The 14,779-nt window shown below is 43.2% G+C and overlaps 2 protein-coding genes across 7 annotated transcripts in view; one reads left to right on the forward strand and one right to left on the reverse strand.

Moving 5' to 3' along the window:
• Window positions 1-14,779, forward strand: part of Ten-m (teneurin transmembrane protein Ten-m) — a 554,800-nt gene that overhangs the window by 261,296 nt on the left and 278,725 nt on the right. The gene's annotated exons all lie outside the window — the stretch shown is intronic.
• Window positions 1-14,779, reverse strand: part of LOC105670001 (sialin) — a 195,127-nt gene that overhangs the window by 123,080 nt on the left and 57,268 nt on the right. For both annotated transcript variants that reach the window (XM_012363265.2, XM_012363263.2), the window contains exon 3: window positions 12,446-12,567. The gene's annotated coding sequence lies outside the window, so the exon portion shown is untranslated. The remainder of the gene's footprint in view (window positions 1-12,445; window positions 12,568-14,779) is intronic.

Below are 14,779 nucleotides of genomic sequence, written 5' to 3' on the forward strand. Positions count from 1 at the left end.
TTCAATCTCGTGCTTCTCAATAAGCATAGTTGAGAGATAAAATTGAAAAAAGTATATTGCATTGTATAAAGCACAAAATTATAATGATGATCGGTATTAATATTATAATTGTCACAATTTAAATATTTTAATTATCATTTTGTAGTGTTTAATTCAAAGTATGTTTCTGACAAATCTTATTCTTCGGGATACAATGCGCGCTTGTGAATGCACAGCAAGTAAGAGAGAACAGAAATGATGAGCGACAAGAACGGTGCAGCAAGAACATGATACTAATTTGTCTAACACGATGAGCAACAATGTTTTGGTTCTTCAGTGCGTATAATATACGTACAAATGCTGCATGTAGTCGATGTCGCGTGTCATCCATGCCCGACACAATGAACACGGATTTCTTGCGTCCGAGACAATAGTCTTAAGGTTGTAAAGGGCGGACTTGACTTGCTAAGGAAGTTTCCTTCGGCCAGTCCCATCGCGCAGATGCGCCATTGTGCGCTCTAAATTGTCGTCTTGCATAGGAAAGAAGCAAGTCTTACATATTAATACGCAAGATACCCTTTCGCTGACGGAAATAAAAAATTTAGAAGCAGTTTTCTCATAATAAAACTTTCATTAATCTTTTAATGTTCAGTATTTAATATTGTAGCGTATAAATTAAATTTGCATTAATTTTATTATAAATTCAAGTTAAATTAATTTAAAAAACACTACTTTTTTATACGTTTGCACACTCGAGATTTAATTAAAAGAAGGCAAACAGTGCAAATAATGAATAGTGGCGGTTGATGACTGGTCCATATGAGCATAACGCGCATAATGAGAATAAAATGTGAAAAATGAGTAAATGGGGCTCCACTTTAGCGAATAAATTTCATAGAAAGTTTTATTTGTATAATAATTTTGTGTACGACGGAATTCAGTAAACCGTCATTAAAACTTTTTATACCGGTGCATTCACGAAACTCTCGATGCGTGCAGCTTAATGTAACGTTTTCGTTGCATCGTAGTTACGATTCAACATTATAATAATGTGCAGTCCGCATTTCATTTTCATTACTTGAGCGTAACTTTTTTTTCTATAATACAAGTGCTGTAATGCACGATGAATTGCAAACGATAAAAACGTTTCTTTGACAAATATGATGTTTATACGTCAGTGTAATCCTTTCGCGCTTGAAATGAAATAATTAGTGAGGGAATGCCATTACATGTGAAGCCCTTTGATAAATATTAATATTGATAACATTTAATTTATGTACGACGGTAAGAGGGCGCATTACGTGGCTCGTGTGTAAACAAAGCATTATCGAAAATTGAATACAGCTCCAATAAAATTTTAATGTATCGATCTGCATATAAACATAAAGAGTAATGAAAATCATTATGCATCGTATTTTTCAATTATAATGTCAGCATCAAGTTCATGCCTGTGCGCCCGTACCCGTGTTCGCAGACGTGCAACGTGCACGGCACTTTAATAAGATTTCCTCGAGCAAGGACTATCGATAGAATTATCGTTAAACTGCCTTAAGTAACCGAACTAACGATATATCGCAAGTTACGTCGTCTCATGCCTCGTGGCGCTATCGCCGGTTAATTCGATGATCTGTCGACAGACGCGAGGCGGGAATAAAGCGAGGGAAGACCATTCGAGATATACGTCGGAGTACAGAGAGCCTGGATTACCGTGCAGCTTCGCGAAAGTAATTTCGCGAGACAGGCACTTCGTGAAGCGGGAACGGAGCGGGCGCGGTGCGATATTAAAGCGGCAATGCACGGAATATGGTAATGTCGGTTGGGGTAACGAAACCCCGACGCGACGACGTTAGCTGGACACCGGGCAGCCAGACCGGTGAAATCCGTCCGAACAAAGGAAATGTCGAGCCACGCACGTTATTCCGTTCAATTTCACCGCGCGGTCAGTACGTATCCGCGTGGTGTGGAACGAGACTCTTGCGCAAACGGCGACGCTAATGGCAGTTCCATTCTCGAGATTTTCGAATTTCTCGCAGTAAGGTAAAGCCCGGCTTGCCCGCGTCGCTCGGCAGTTTTAGATTTTCCGGGACTTCGAAATTCGCTCCGGGACTTCTCTCCTCTCGCTCTCAATCTCTCTCCCTCTCTCTCTCTCTCTCTCTCTCTCTCTCTCTCTCTCTCTTTCTCTCGTCGCGACTGAAGCTCACCAGGCGCGCGCGCGCTCGAGAGCCGTGGAAATGGGGCAGCGCCGGAAACTCCGTCAAAGTATTAAAATCGTATCGCGCTCGTCTTACATGGCAAAAGTTCATTGATCGTGCTCGCAACACGTATTACCTTTCACCACATTCACGCTGTATGACGTAATGCAATTACGAAATAAACACTATATAATATTTTTATATCGTTCCATACGATATTAATGAAATTCGGAATCAGTGCGAATTAATATCTTCCGTTGATCTTGCGCCAAGTAATTTGCACGGCGCAAGTTGGCCGTACAATCGGAACTCCGGGGCGACGCGCGATGCGTTGAAACGGAACACGGCAATCGGATCGTTTTCCGGAATCCGCGTCTTATCGCGGTGAGCTCTAAATATGACGCGGCTGGCGGCGCGAAGCCATTTAAATCGATTTGCGTAGACGATCTCTCACATTTTCTCCGCCCATCTCGATCTCACGAGAATTCGCCAAGTGGCGCGAGGGCCAGGGTAATTCGGTGTGATGCTGGAGTGGCTTTTGGCGAGGACGCGGGATGGGAGGGGGGAGGGGTGGGTGCGAGGAAGCGGGACTGCGGAAGAGGAGTTAGGGAAGCATTGAGGGCAGAGGAGAGAAAGGGATAGGGACGCGATGCGATGGAGGGACGAGTGGGAGAGAGGACGTAACTCAGACTGTACTTGGACTATCTGCACGGTGGATCTGGCATCTCGAAGAGCAACGCCCACTCACACTTCGCTGCGGGCGCGCCGCCGCGTGTGTGGCTCCCCTCGTACGTTTATATACATACATACATACAAACGCGCGCGCGAGGGCAAAAGCGTACGCGCGAGCGCTCGCGTTACAGCCGTCCGCTCGCCCGCTCACTCGCGCAGGCAGGTAGGTCGGGACACACCGGCGCGCCGCGGCATGCACACACGTCGGGGGTGGATCGCGCACAATTACCCATTGTCTGATACAGAAATTTATGTGAGGATACCCAGGGCCCACGTAACTAACGGACGGTCAGCTCTCCGAAAGAGAGGGACAGACGGCGTGAAGGAGAAAGAAGAAGAGAGCAAGAAAGAGAGACAGAGAGAGAGAGAGGGAGAGAAAGAGATCTACTAAATCCAAAGGCTTGCCGCAGCATGCGCCTTAGACCGTGCAGATAACCGACGAATAGGATACAGGAGAGACGTGCTTTGTGAACCGGAACCCGCGAGAGCGGCCGCGTACGTACGTAACCTTATATTCCAGCGCAAGTATATGGGTAGAGTCGTACGTGTTTTCGCGTGCGCGCGAACTGGCGAAGCTCCTTCCTCCTCCCTCAGCTAACTCTCGTAAATACTCGAGTGAAAAAAAAAAAAAAAAACTCGCCGACTTCGTGAACTGCACGGCGCGAGTCGCGCGCCCAATCGAAAGAGAGAGTTATAATCAGAGTTGCGTATCGATCGCGTCGTAATTTTCGCGGATTGAAATTGAGTCGGGTTTGAATTGCAACGGTTAATTGACTCAACGTGTATCTATAACTGCAAAGAAGAAAAAGACGATGACTGTGCGTTTTTGAAAAATATCTCGAAACTTTAGGGGAAAAAAAAAAAAGATTTATTTTGAAAGTTGTTTCGTTAGTCAGCCGGTATTTTGAAAATTCATCAATCAAACGAGATTCGTATGCATGCAAACTACTGGATATTCAGATGCGAACTACGTTATAGAAATGTGCAGCGTCGTACGAAAAATATGCGGCTTGATCCGATTGTAAACATTCGCAATCGCGTGCAGACCCTTCCGCGGTATGCGCGCAGTGCGGAGACGACATCTCGATTTATCGGTCTGAAATAGGAATTTAAAGGGATCTCGCGAAATCCGAAAGAATCGCGGCACGCTGCGTTTTTCACCAATGACCGCCGCCCGCTTCACCGCTGTCCCGCTGTCTCGTTTGCGTGGTATAGAGGAAAAACTGTTATGGACGCGCTGTAACGCTGTCCAAACACGGATCGTAGCCCCGGCGCATTAAAACGCCGACGGGGGAATGGTAGTCGGGCGTCCCTTATTTACCCACGTGACGAGGCAGGCACTTAGTATCGTGATATTACCGGGGCAAATAAAAAGCACGAGCGCGAGAGGGATGGGGGCTGCGCGTAGAGTGAAGTTTAAACCGCGTATCGTAATGGCATGCTGGTTATGGCGAGCGAATGCCAACAGCGGTAAAACCGGGTTACAGGTTACAGGTTCAAGACTAAAAAAAAAAAAAAATAGTTTCCGCGAAACGGATATTATCGCACATCTACACTTAAACGTCACTTTCTAACGTGTCCCACACCATTTATCGCGTTGTCCACTCTGTGACATTAATGGAAAAGTAAAACTGTTTTGCTTCTTTTTTCCCCCCCCCCTCCTTTTCACGTTCGCTCAGCGCTATATTGCACGTCTAGATTAAAGACATTTTTTTCTATTTATTTATAATTTCTTATGTTTTATACTTCATAAATATTTTATGAAAGCTCATAAAAATATCACTGAAATTATTGTTCAAGTGACCGAAGGAATTTCGGGAAAGTTAAAATCGATCTACAGTGTCTCTTGTAATTCCACCGTAGCGAGATTCTGTTTATTGTGTCGTTAAATACATCGAGATTTATGTAAATTCGAAAATCAACACGAGACCCAATAAAGCTCGATAATCTGGTTGATAAGTCACACATGTCAGAGGGTGCCGATACAGATAAGCCACGTAAACATAGTTAGGCCTCGCCCCATCGAGTTCGAAAGCTCTTTCCCATGAAGCATCCCGACCCTTCTTATCAGCGGATTACCTTATCCGAATTTTTTTTAATGACTTCTCACGCCTTTTTGGGTTAATAGAAATTTTAAGGGTCTCGGTCTCCTATCGCTCGTCATTCTAAATTGATTCGTTATAGATTTCGTTAAATTACGTCGTCTGTATTGCAATAGAAATCTAATCTTTCCTTGATTTCGAAATATACGTCTTTATCTACAATAATTTATTACGTTTATCAATTCATTAATTTTTTACTAACGAAGCGTAATCGATACAATGCACAGCTGACAATTATATTATTTACAGCGAAACATTTCCATGATTAAATACGTAATTTTTATTAAAAAGTAATGAATCGTTGTATGTTACGCAAAATACAAAATAACTGTATATGTAATAAATGATTTTGACCCGTAAAAGCGATAACGCAAATGCAATTATTTTTATGTTATTTTACGCTGTCAGTTTGCTACGCAATTATCAAGACGCGTACAATGAGGACGTGTCTATCATATTTCACGCGTCATTAGTTCAATTTCACCGTTGCATCCGTGATTACAGAAATTACGCTCCTTATTCGAACATTCTCTCGTCGTACAAGCCAAACGAACATTGAGATCTTACGATTCACTCGGTTTCCATCGGCGGCGACGTCAGTTGAGTAATTCGTAGATAATAGCACCAGCTACGGATTGCCGTGCGAATGATTCATAACACTAATAACGGCACGCGTTAATATTAATTGAGAACCGGCGCTGGATGCCGATCGCATCAATTATGGGAACGACGCGAAAGTAATGCACCGAACAATTCGATGCGGCCGTATAAATTCGTTTTGACCCTTGCATTATATACATGAGCGTGATAAATAACGCAGCGTGTAATTAACGGAGGACGGAATGAATGTTTATCTGTCTGCGCAGACGCCTTTATCACGTTCCTGGTAAATACGCACACACCGCCCGCGCGGTTATATGCACAGCGATGCATGTGTGCAGCGTCACATAAAAGCAACATTATGCGTTTCACAAATTACGTTACCAATAGCACAGGCGAGAGCTAGTAGCTAGTAGTGTCCCGCTAGTAGCTTTGCTACCGAAACTCAGCGTACGTCCTGGACGGGTTAATAAATTTATAATGCGACGCATCTGATGCGTCGGAATTATATAAAGGAGCGAATGCTCGGAAAAGCTTGACTCCGTATATTAATCTCACGAGTAGATACGCCACAAAAAAAGAGAGTGAATTATAACTGAGAAACGCCGTAATTTGGATCCCTAAATCAATTTTTATCATGATTTATCATGATTAGTTGAATTCGGAAGTGGCAAATAAATCTCTTTTTTTTTCTCTATGATAGATTAACCGAAATCATATCCGATTGCAGAATGTAGTGTTACTTATATCTGGATTTTTCAACATTGTTTACAATTCGCGTGATGCAAACGGTTTACGCGGTTTTAGCTACCGAGCTTGTTTTTTTAATCCGGCACTTGGCGAACGACCACAGTGCCTGAGAGAGAAAAAAAGAGAAAGAGACGAAAAGCTTGTGCTAAAAAAAACTGTACAGTCTAAAACAAACGCGCCTGATCTCACGCGCGAATCCACGGGCGACTCATCGATCACCCGTACACGTACATAGAGAATACGGCGATCGATCGAAATTTTACGGCGTAACGCGAAAATTGTTCCGCAGTTTGTCAGATGGTCGAGCCTTCCGGCAGTTCATTGCTTCACGTGTTCTGCAAGCATAAAGTATATACGCCGGCAATACATAAAGAATCATCAGCGACTTGACTGCTTAAACTATACAGCAGACTTTGTATTTGCGTCGACGGATACTTGAACTTAAGAAGACATCGATATTTTGTGCTTATTTACTGCTTAATGTATCAAGAATATATTAATTTCCGATGTATTAAAAATTATGGAAAAAATATGTGACAAAAATAATATTATAACATCAGCACTATCGAGGTATCATAAACACTTATATATTCTCACTTGATATCTTTTTATTTTATGAGATAATCGATAAACTTCCATTTGTCGCGTTAAGGTCAAGTTAATAAGGTACGGTAATAAACTTATCGTATATCCGTGGCGGTATCTATGCGCTACGATAACGCGGTAGTGACGATAATAATGATAGTAATAATCGTAACGACACCCTCACGCGCGGAGCATGCGTTGAAATCTTGTGTCAATACGAGGAATGTTAACTAGACTATGACAGGAAAATATACCACAATAACAATTAGAAAATGGTAATAATATAATATGTAATGGTTATAAAAGTGTTTAACCCCCATTCACAGTATTATTTCGTATTTCATTCAATTATTTCATAATTAATTTAAGCTATGCAAATAAGTTTAATTGAAATCACTATATTTATCTTAAGAGAGAGAGATTTTCTCAGAAGATTACTTTGTCGGCATGCCGAGCTGAAATTACAATATTATTCTATATATTCTATTATAATATTTTCTTTTTACATAATATTGAAAATTTAATTTAATTTGAAGATGCTTTTAAATGTGTGTCATACTTTTGCAAAAAGATATATTTAATTCTGTATAATATTGGATTCATAAATTCCTCATGATGAAAATTGTGATCAATATTGCATGTGGAATTAACATGCCATTATCACTTTTATATAAATGACAATCATATAACGTTCCGATGTATATTTTGTTACACATTTCCATCATTGGACCTTTATACGAATGTTGCTGTAGCATTTTATGAAAATTGTTCTCCGTAAATAGACGTCGCATACACGACACGTACTTGAGAATGATCGATAAGTCTCCACTTATCTGTAGAGGCATGCTAAATAGTGCTTGCCCACGGTTATGTTGTTATAAATATAATCATGGCATATGGAGAACCAAGTTCGTGCAAGTTGCTCTTTCTATTTCTTGCATCGATAAAGAGCATTGACAAAACTCATGCGATAGCTATATCTTTTTATGAGTCGCACACCGCTATATTTTTGATAGTAAGAAATCGATATCGATATAAATACCTAATAATATTAGCACATCAAATAAAAGTAATAGAAAAAATATTTTAATGAATAATATTAAAAAATAATTAATTTTAGAAATTTGTATAGTAATTTCTGTAAATTTGAACTTTTTTATTTATGATATATGTATTTATATGTATGTTTTCTCTGTGCATATGTCATTTTATCGCGTGACAGTAAATCTATTTAATAATCTCCAAGCTGTCCAAGTTTTCACTTGCAGCTACAGATATTGCGATAATAATTTTAAATACGCCAAATTTTTACGGGTCTCTCTCTCCCTCACTCTCCCTCCCCCCTTAACTTCCCTCGTTCAATTTATTATTCATGAAACCCATGAAAACTCTTAGCGAGGAAGTGAAGTTTAACTTGTCTTTCTGTCGTCGAGCGCTCACGGGTACGTACGTACTTCTCGGACCGTTGACTTTAGATCGATATTCGAAGCACGCCTTGCGCAGACGAGACACGAACGGGCAAATAGCGAGAGCGATCGATGCGCAAGAACTCGATAATTTTCTCTAAACGCCGGACGGCGGTCGGACATCAGACGACCATGCCGTATTTGGCGGATCCACGAAGTACAATCATGACCTGCGTTTTTCCGTACGTGCATTCCAGTTCGCTGCGGCTACTTTGTAACAACCGGCTCTTTAAACGTTATTACGCTCACGCGGTTCTGCCTGGGAACCGCGTTTCAGTTAGTTTAAGCGCGGGCGCGCATTCAACGCGTCCGACCGCCACTTTTCTCTTCGGCAATCGATCAAATCTTGGGCGAAATTGCACTTCTCTATGCCCGTCAATGGTGAAAGGTAACCGACGCGAGTTTCTCATTTGCATTTTCGCCTAATGGCGCTCCGAAAAAGAGTTCCGCGGCGCCCTTGCTTTGCATAAGCTAATACGCGAACGAGTACACTCGGACGGCAATGCTTTACGAGAATAATTTTGAATTTAAATAAAAAGTGCCGACAGAATGAATTCAGCCTTTACTTTTTCATCGGGGGTGACAAAGTTTCACGCGCGCCTACTGAGCCGTACAGATTTCCGCGATATAACGAAACGCCGCTGCGCGCGTTTTCCCGTCACGTGGCGGCTTAATGCCCGAATGTCTCCGACATTCGACAATCTTTTTTTACGGTCCATTTTTTACAAGACGCCTCGTGTCTTTCAAGAAAACGGAGCTCGTATTCGTACACACCTTGCCTCTCCACGTCAGTCCAGTAACGATGCCTATACATCTCGCGCCTTCATTGCCACTTTCTTGTGAGATCTCTTACAACAGTTTCATGCAAATTTCACGCGGGGAGACTCTGCCCCGTTAAACCCGAACGGCGTAATCTCGAACTTTACGATCCACCAACTTCGCCGCCTCTTTTTTTTTCGCGCAAACATCGCGAAACGAGCCGCGTACCGTAATCCCGAGTTTTACGTCTTTGAGCGAGCACGGATGTTTCCCTCTCTCTCTCTCTCTCTCTTTCTCTCTCTCTCTCTCTCTCTCTCTCTCTCGCATTTGTACGCTCCTCCGCCTCGAGGCGAAAACCGTTCCGCGGGGTAACGCGCATATTGCTAGCTGTTGACATCGGAATAATCAGGCGCTGTAATAATACGAGCATCTGATACCGATAATCTGCCAATATTGGCAATGTAGTATTAATATCGCGGCTAAGTAATCAACAGCTTCCTATAATCGTAGACTATAATCCTATAGTTGCTTGCACGCATATGCGTATTGTCCTTGAAAAGGAATCGCTGGGAATTATTGGTGGCTGATTTCTGACTGATACCATCGAATCTTGCCACCTGCTCGCCCGCATCGCCACATGTAGCCGCACGGCAGATGTTTATTTTTTATCTCGTTAGGAGTTATGATCAAAGAATCTACAGTCACGGTAGGTGAAGATTCTGAAAATTCTTTAAAGCGAAAGGACAGATGTTTTCGCTTAAAATATGTATATGAATCAATTGAAGATTGACGAGTGATCATGAGCTAATATTGATAAATTTTTTTTTCTAAAATAAGAGTTAAGTTTGTGATACGAAATGCTCATAATATAATGATTCGCGTAATCAGCAAGAAATTATGTAAAAAGAAAGTATAAAGAAAGAACTTTTAGGCGAAACATAACCAACTCTACAATCCGTTGGTATCCACGTCAGTTAAAAAGTTGGCGGAAACCGGATTATTGCAACAATAATAGAAACGCCGGCATTTGTCGATTTTTATCGGCAGTCATTCACTTTTCATTAAGTGCCGTTATCGTGAAGACCGTTTCGCGCACTCGCCGTCGTGCTTCGTCTTCGTTGCCTTTTGTTTCCTGCTTCGCTCCGTGCAAATACGACATTAAGCGTAAATAATTGGCCGATACTCCGCGTCAGTATATCAGCAGACGATGCAACGAGGAAAGGTTGCGCGCAAACACGCGAGGTCTGCGCCTTCGTGTGTGTATCACCATGCACACTGTCCGGTTTCCACGCGATACCTTGCGCGACGAGGTTTTTATTCGTCGTTTTATTTCTCTCACTTCGCGTCTCATCCTCGGAATTCATTCACACGTGAAACGTGTGACGGGAGATTACGGCATGAATTTTCTGCACACGAGTTAAACGAATAAAATTTTGCGAAAAATAAAATCTGCAGCTGTTTCTGATGGAAGCAAAAAATATGAAAACGAAACGCCACGACAATGTTGCTTCAATGTTTCTCAGATTAATAATAATATAATAATATTGTTAAAAATTATCTGAGGTGAGTAAATGTGTCACTTGAAACAATGCTTTTTATCATCATTATGTGAGAGAATAAAATAATATACTTAAAATAATGTACTTGTTTTAATCGATATCCGCACTGTGAATAGATGATGTAATCGAATACTACGTTTCACGAAATAGCCTGCACCGAAATAGTAGAGTGCTAGTTTTTATTGAAAGTCCCCGATTCGCTACGAAGAAAACCGTAAGCCTCAATTCGAGCGATGTCGACGTAAGCTCTTTCCATTTAGCGAGCGAATAGAAATCGAGGAAGTGAAACGTACTCTCCGTCCCGTCTCGGGGATGCTATCACTGGCGCGAATCGATTAATCCAAAGACGATCCCGGACAGTGTGCTCGGCCGCCATTACCAGAGATCGTGAAACATCCGATCCAATCTCGCGATGGACGCCACCGTCCTATCGGTGGTGCAATCTTTTTATCTGTGATGTAATCCAAGATAACGGGCATGTCGTAGAGTGGGACAAACGGCGAGAGATAGAAAACTCCTTTTACCTGGTGACCCAGTGAACCGTGGCCGGCTATATCTTTTACGAGAACGAAATCGCCGTATTATATACGTTCATTTACAGATCCCCGTGCCAACATTCCTCGCAAATGTGACATTAGATAATCGAGTCAAATGTATCGACATCGAGTGATCTCGCCGTTATGCGTCGCGATGAGAAACGGCACGAAGGCACGCACGTAGCATGCGCTGCGTTAATAATGAGTTCGTATAGCGAATTTAATAACGTCCCTATATCGCGAGGTTTGGATTCGTTGATAGTGGAGATATTTCTCGGCAATAAATTTTCACGCGGTTACTGTCAGTTGCTTCTGCAAAATTACTAGTTAACTGCTAATTAAATTATGTCGTTAAATTACACGCGACTAATTTAATAGGTCACAAGCACCTCCCTCGCGCCGGTTTTCCAAGTCTGTTGGATATCTAGAGTTACCCGGTTATACGTTTCAATATAGCTGTCGTTTCGTATAAATATTAATGAATATTTACTGTTCTGTGAGCAGCGGGAAAAGCGCCTGTCTAACTAGCGAAGAAAGTTTAGTATGTGCTCGTTATTAGAAAACGTTTTACAACCCTGTTATCTGTGCGTGTCGGCACGCCGTAACGTTGTCACGATATTCCGCCGCATAATATCATCCATTTATATGCGCAAATATATAAAATGCACGGTGCACTGTGCGCGAAACCCGGTTTGCTGCGAAAAGGAGTCACAGAGAGACATAAATTTTATCACGTTCCAAATTTCATAATTCGAGTGCAGAAAAATATAACACTCACCTGTAATTTTACGTCCAATTAGCCCGCCAAATTAAGCCTATTATTCGCAAATTGCAGAAAAATTATATATCTTTGCGAAATTACTAACAGTGCATAATAATTTTCGCGCATCGCGGGCGGAATATATACATTGTATTTATGAGTGTACAAGTATAGATTACCGCATGTACGCAATACACGCGCGTGTCCGGCTGCGGTAACATGAGAATTACGATGATATTATAGGGGTTAACCTAATCCGCGTTGAAGGTTGCGAAGAAATTTACAAGCCTTCATACACACACGCGGTACACGAGTACTCAATATATAAACGCGAGAGTTCTCTATAGTGGCCACACAATGCTCCCCTATGGTAACCCGATAATGTATTATGGATACGTGAAATTCGAAGAGAATCTCTCACTCACCTCAGTGCCGGAAAACAGAAAATGTTTGAGCATTTGCGTATACGAGATCGTTTCACGCCGCGTCTAGATTTTCCTTCCCACGTCGTGTCGCGATGCGGACTGCACTCTCAATGCGCTTCTCTCTGCAACAAAGAAACGTGAGATGAATCTCTGTTCCGGGTAAAATGTAGCAATTATTGTCGAATACAATAAATATAATGCATTGCAAAACTAGTTTGAAACTGATTTGCATAATTCGTAACAATGTTTCAAGATATTGTATTTTAGTATCGACGGTTGTTTTTAAAATGCATTTACGCGATGTAATATTTTGTTTCTGTTAGAACATAAAAATTTTGCGAGCATCGAGAGATACGTTTGATACCTGCAACGTATAGGATACTAGTACATATAAGGTTTGCGCCAGAGTTATTTGGGTGCGCGGTTTAATGTTGCATGTAATATGCGGACGTCGTTTACCGCTGGAAGCACATGTTTACGTACGGTTTATTCGATACGCACGGTGAAATGTATCGGGCCACATGATCGCAGGCAAAGAAGGAGATCGCAAACTGTCGTCCGCAGCGTTGTCGGACCTGTCACGCCGAGATAAGAATTTTTACGATTTCCATCCGCGGACTGCGGTAACGCAATTACAAAATCACTAAGCTTGTTAAGCGTTAAAACCCCCGTAAGTTTGTTTAGCCCGGGGCCGCTTTCGAGGATGGACGGACAAAGGTAAACAATGGGACGGAGGGGGCGAGAAAAGGAAGCGGCGACGGAAATGGAGGGGGCGGGACGAGATAGGACGGAGGGAGCGAGAGAGTAATTCGGTTAGCGATGAGTCGCGTTGTTACGCAGCTCGGTATATTGCGTCCATTAACGGTATGCACGCACAAACCTAATTACAATGAACCCCCGGGAACGCCGCGTGCGCCGTGATTGGTAACGTTACTTCTTTTCGCTCTTAACACAATGCCGCCGAATAGAATATCCTTTATGCGCTTGTCCATGCCGTGTCGAAAGATTATTTGTACACAGAGAGTGGAGGGCGGCATAGATCGTGATGAGCGCGCGATGCATTATGTCCGATACGGCACAGACCATAATTGAATGTCGAATTACGTGCTACCGATAGATACCACTAATAACATTTGCATTTCGCCGTAACTTCATCCATCACGGCGGCGAAGGTCCTCCTGGCGCACACAAAGCTATATCCTGCTCATAATCAAATTCAAAACTCGACGGAAAGCGGCTGCTGATTGCGGCGGATCGAAGATGAGCCGGGGCGATATTTTATCACTTCATTTGAATGCTCGAGCGAAGAAAAATCGCGCAACGTTGTACAACTATGCTTCTTAATTTAAAATGATTAAAAAGATACGACCCCGCGGTTCATATCGGACACGCAATCAAATAGGGTTAATCGAATCGCAATCTCCGCCCGATCCAGCGTCCGCGGATTTGTCGATAATCGATTCCGTCGCCGAGGACACTGATACACGTCCACCCATAAACCATTTTGTCTCGGGGCGCGCGCAGAGGAAGCGCAGGGTTATCGAGAAACACAATTTCTCATCCCTCACCTCTCAACGAGATGCTAACGAACCTCCGCCTCTCACTCTTTTTTTTCTCCCTCCCTGGTAACGGTGTAACTCTCTCGGCGGCAGGTCGATCGATCGGCCGGCGGCCGATGTCAAAGACGCCGATTCAGGGAAGAAAACCGACTTGGTGATATCGATGTCCCGATAGCACGGTTCGGTGACGCGAGACCCCGCACATACCGCGCGAGAAGTCAGAGGTCAAAGACGGGAAGCATCGATCAAAGTTTTCGCGCGATTTATCCCGGAGGCATCGCCATAACGAGGCGGGTCGCCGCGCCATCGGCTTTTTTTCCATAATCGCGCCTCACCGCGTCGTCGTGTCTCCCCCGAAAACCGGTTTTCCCTCTCGGCGCGCGACATCTGGCACCGCGAGACGTCTGCCTCCCCGAGACGATCGTCCGAAATGATGACAACCGGTGTTGCTCTTGGGACCGATTAGTCCTCTCCGTCGATAGTCGAAAGCTTGTGCTTACGCACCATTATTACCTCGGGAAAAAAACACCAAGCGCGCCGTGTATCGGTCTCGCGGGACCGTTTCCGAGTAAGACAGTAGCGATGAAATCATAGAGAGTCAGTCGCGAGGATCCAAAAGGACGACGTCTGCGCCGGATATTCCCCTCGAACTCTCCCGGTCTCCATGCAGCCCGGAGGATGCGGAAGTCTCGCGTTTCTTCACTATTTGCGCAAGTGTGCGTGACGCTAGGATTGTTTTCCCAGCGCCTTTACCTCCTCCTCCTCCTTCTCGCGA

The sequence above is a fragment of the Linepithema humile genome, chromosome 7 (genome assembly GCF_040581485.1).
Source record: "Linepithema humile isolate Giens D197 chromosome 7, Lhum_UNIL_v1.0, whole genome shotgun sequence".
In the NCBI taxonomy this organism is placed as follows: domain Eukaryota; kingdom Metazoa; phylum Arthropoda; class Insecta; order Hymenoptera; family Formicidae; genus Linepithema; species Linepithema humile.